Source organism: Rhinopithecus roxellana, unplaced genomic scaffold (genome assembly GCF_007565055.1).
Source record: "Rhinopithecus roxellana isolate Shanxi Qingling unplaced genomic scaffold, ASM756505v1 contig219, whole genome shotgun sequence".
NCBI classification, from domain to species: domain Eukaryota; kingdom Metazoa; phylum Chordata; class Mammalia; order Primates; family Cercopithecidae; genus Rhinopithecus; species Rhinopithecus roxellana.
Window position 1 is genome coordinate 12,501 of NW_022141984.1, and position 4,662 is coordinate 17,162.

A 4,662-nucleotide genomic window follows, 5' to 3' on the forward strand; every position below is an offset into this window, starting at 1 on the left:
TCTTTTGAGACGGAGTCTCGCTCTGTCACCAAGGCTGGAGTGCTGTGGCCAGATCTTAGCTCATTGCAAGCTCCGCCTCCCGGGTTCCCGCCTTTCTCCTGCCTCAGCCTCCCGAGTAATTGGGACTGCAGGCGCCTGCCACTTCGCCCGGCTAGTTTTTTGTGTTTTTTTTTTTTTTTTTTTTATTTTTTATTTTTTGAGACGGAGTCTCGCTCTGTCACCCAGGCTGGAGTGCTGTGGCCGGATCTCAGCTCATTGCAACCTCCGCCTCCCGGGTTCTCGCCATTCTCCTGCCTCAGCCTCCCGAGTAGCTGGGAATACAGGCGCCCGCCACCTCGCCTGGCTAGTTTTGCGTTTTTCTGTTTTTTGTTTTTTTGTTATTTTTTTGAGACGGAGTCTCGCTCTGTCACCCAGGCTGGAGTGCTGTGGCCGGATCTCAGCTCATTGCAAGCTCGGCCTCCCGGGTTCACGCCATTCTCCTGCCTCAGCCTCCCGAGTAGCTGGGACTACAGGCGCCCGCCACCTCACCCGGCTAGTTTTGTGTGGTTTTATTTATTTTTTATTTTTTATTTTTTGAGACGGAGTCTCGCTCTGTCACCCAGGCTGGAGTGCTGTGGCTGGATCTCAGCTCACTGCAAGCTCCGCCTCCCGGGTTCTCGCCATTCTCCTGCCTCAGCCTCCGGAGTAGCTGGGACTACAGGAGCACGCCACCACGCCCAGCTGGTTTGTGTGTGTGTGTGTGTGTGTGTGCGTGTGTGTGTGTTTTTCTTTTGAGACTGAGTTTCGCTCTGTCACCCAGGCTGGAGTGCTGTGGCCACATCTCAGCTCATTGCAAGCTTCGCATCCCGGGTTCACACCTTTCTCCTGCCTCAGCCTCCCAAGTAGCTGGGACTACAGGCACCTGCCACCTCGCCCGGCTAGTTTTTTTGTGTTTTTTTTTTATTTTTTTTTTTATTTTTATTTTTTGAGACGGAAGTCTCGCTCTGTCACCCAGGCTGGAGTGCTGTGGCCGGATCTCAGCTCATTGCAACCTCCGCCTCCCGGGTTCTCGCCATTCTCCTGCCTCAGCCTCCCGAGTAGCTGGGAATACAGGCGCCCGCCACCCTCGCCTGGCTAGTTTTGCGTTTTTCTGTTTTTTTGTTTTTTTTGTTATTTTTTGAGACGCAGTCTCGCTCTGTCACCCAGGCTGGAGTGCTGTGGCTGGATCTCGGCTCACTGCAAGCTCCGCCTGCCCGGGTTTCACGGCCATTTCTCCCTGCCTCAGCCTTTCGAGTAGCTGGGACTACAGGCGCCCGCAACCTCGTCCGGCTAGTTTTTTTTGTTTTTGTTTTTTTATTCGGAATCCCTCTCTGTCACCCAGGCTGGAGTGCTGTGGCTTGATCTCAGCTCACTGCAAGCTCCACCTCCCGGGTTCACGCCATTTTTCGTCTGCCTCAGCCGCCCGAGTAGCTGGGAATACAGGCGCCCGCCACCGTTATCCCGGCTAGATTTTTTTTTTTTTTTTTTTTTTTTGAGACGGAGTCTTGCCTCTGTCACCCAGGCTGGAGTGCTGTGGCCGGATCTTAGCTCATTGCAAGCTCCGCCTCCCGGTTCCCGCCTATTCTCCTGCCTCAGCCTCCCAAGTAGCTGGGACTAGGCAGGCGCCTGCCACCTCGCCCGGCTAGTTTTTTTGTGGGTTATTTTTTTATATCTTTTATTTTTTGAGACGGAGTCTCACTCTGTACACCCAGGCTGGAGTGCTGTGGCTGGATCTCAGCTCACTGCAAGCCCGCCTCCCGGGTTCACGCATTCTCCTGCCTCAGCCTCCCGAGTAGCTGGGACTACAGGCGCCCGCCACCCGCGCCCGGGTAGTTTTGTAGTTGTGTGTGTGTGTTGTGTGGTGTTGTGGTGTTTTGAGACGAGTCTCTCTCTGTCACCCAGGCTGGAGTGCTGGTGGCCGGATCTCAGCTCATTGCAAACCTCCCGCCTCCCGGGTTCTCGCCATTCTCCTGCCTCAGCCTCCCCAGTAGCTGGGAATACAGCCGCCCGCCACCTCGCCAGGCTAGTTTTGTGTTTTTTGTTTTTTGTTTTTTTATTTTTTTGAGACGGAGTCTCGCTCTGTCACCCAGGCTGGAGTGCTGTGGCCTGATCTCACCTCATTGCAAGCTCCGCCACCTGGGTTCACGCCTTTCTCCTGCCTCAGCCTCCCAAGCAGCTGGGGACGAGTCCCGCTCTGTCACCCAGGCTGGAGTGCTGTGGCCGGATCTCAGCTCATTGCAACCTCGCCTCCGGGTTCTGCCATTCTGCCTCAGCCTCCCGAGAGTAGCTGGGAATACAGGCGCCCGCCACCTCGCCGGCTAGTTTTGGTTTTTTGTGTGTGTGTTGTTGTTTGTTATTTTTTTTGACGACAGTCTCGCTCTGTCACCCAGGCTGGAGTGTGTGGCGGATCTCGCTCACTGCAAGCTCCGCCTCCGGGGTCACGCCATTTCTCCTGCCTCAGCCTGAGTAGCTGGGACTAAGGCGGCCGCCCTCTCGGCTAGTTTTTTGTTGTTTTTGTTTTTTTTTTCGGAGAGAATCCTGCTCTGTCACCCAGGCTGGAGTGCTGTGGCTGATCTCAGCTCACTGCAAGCTCCCCTCCCGGGTTCACGCCATTTCTCGCCTCAGCCCCGAGTAGCTGGGATACAGGCGCCCGCCACCTCCCGGCTAGTTTTTTTTGTTTTTTTTTTTTTTGAGACGGAGTCTGGTCTGTCACAGGCTGGAGTGCTGTGGCCGGATCTAGTCATTGCAAGCTCCGCCTCCCGGGTTCCACGCCTTTCTCCTGCTCAGCCTCCCCAGTAGCTGGGACTCAGGCGCGCCACCTCGCCCGGCTAGTTTTTTGTGGTGGTGTTTTTTTTTTTTTTTTTTTTTGAGACGGAGTTCTCTGTCACAGGTGGAGTGCTGGGTGGATCTCAGCTCATGCAAGTCGCCCGGGGTTCCAGCATTCTTGTAGCTGAGTAGTGGACTAAAGGGGCGCATGCCGGCAGTTGTGTGTGTTGTTGTGTGTGTGTGTGTGTGTGTGTGTGTGTTTTGAGACGGAGTCTCCTCTGTCCCAAGCTGGAGTGCTGTGGCCGGATCTCAGCTCATTGCAACTCCGCCTCCCGGGTTCCGCATTCTCCTGCCTCAGCCTCCCCAGTAGCTGGGAATACAGCGCCCGCCACCTCGCAGGCTATGTTTTGTGTTTGTGTGTGTTTGTTGTGTTGTTTTGTTTTTTTTGAGACGGAGTCTCCTCTGTCACCAGGCTGGAGTGCTGTGCCGATCTCACTCATTGCAAGCTCGCCCTGGTTCACGCCTTTCTCCTGCCTCAGCCTCCCAGGCTGGGACTAACAGGCCGCTCGCGGCTATTGTGTGTGTGTGTGTGTTTTTTTTTTTTTTTTTTTTTTTTTTTTTGAGACGGAGTCTCGCTCTGTCACCAGGCTGGAGTGCTGTGGCGGATCTCAGCCATTGCAAGCTCGCCTCCGGGTTCACGATTCTCCTCCCTCAGCCTCCCGAGTAGCTGGGACTACAGGCGCCCGCCACTCCCGGTAGTTGTGTGTGTGTGTGTTGTGTGTGTGTGTGCGTTTGAACGGAGTCTCGCTCTGTCACCAGGCTGGAGTGCTGTGGCCGGATCTCAGCTCATTGCAACGCCTCCCGGGTTCACGCCCCATTCTATGCCTCAGCTCCCGAGTAGCTGGGATACAGGCGCCCGCCACCTACCCGGCGTAGTTTTTGTGTGGTTTTTTTTTTTTTTTTTTTTTGAGACGGAGTCTCGCTCTGTCACCCAGGCTGGAGTGCTGTGGTGGATCTCAGCTCACTGCAAGTCCGCCTCCCGGGTTCCGCCATTCTTCCGCCCTAGCCTCCGAGTGCTGGGACTCAGGAGCCCGCCACCACGCCGCTGTTTGTTGTGTTGTGGTGTGTGTGGTGTGTGTGTGTTTTTTTTTGAGACGAGTTCTCTCTGTCACCCAGGCGGCTGGTGTGGCCACATCTCAGCTCATTGCAAGCTCGCCTCCCGGGTTCACCTTTCTCCTGCCTCAGCCTCCCCAATAGCTGGGCACAGCGCCGCCACCTCGCCGGCCTAGTTTATTGTGGTTTTTTTTTTTTTTTTTTTTTTTTTTTTTTTGAGACGGAGTTTCGCTCTGTCACCCAGGCTGGAGTGCTGTGGCCGGATCTCACTCATTGCAAGCTCCGCCCCCGGGTTCACGCCTTTCTCCTGCCTCAGCCTCCCAGTAGCTGGGACTACAGGCGGCCCCCACCTCTGCCCGCTATTTTGTGTGTGTGTTTGTTTTTTTTTTTTTTTTTGAGCGGAGTTCTCGCTCTGTACCACGGCTGGAGTGCTTGGCTGGATCTCAGCTCACAGCAAGCTCCCCTCCCGGGTTCTCGCCATTCTCCTGCCTCAGCCTCCGGAGTGCTGGGACTACCGGCGCCCGCCACCCACGCCGCTAGTTTGTGTTGTGTGTGTGTGTGTGGTGTTTCTTTTGACGATGAGTCGCCTCTGTCACCCAGGCTGGAGTTCTGTGGCCGATCTCAGCTCACTGCAAGCTCCGCCTCCCGGGTCACGCATTTCCTCTGCCTCGCCTCCCAGAGTAGCTGGGACTACAGGCGCTGCCACCTCGCCCGGCTAGTTTTTTGTGTGTTTTTTTTTTTTTTTTTTTTTTAGACGGAGTCGCT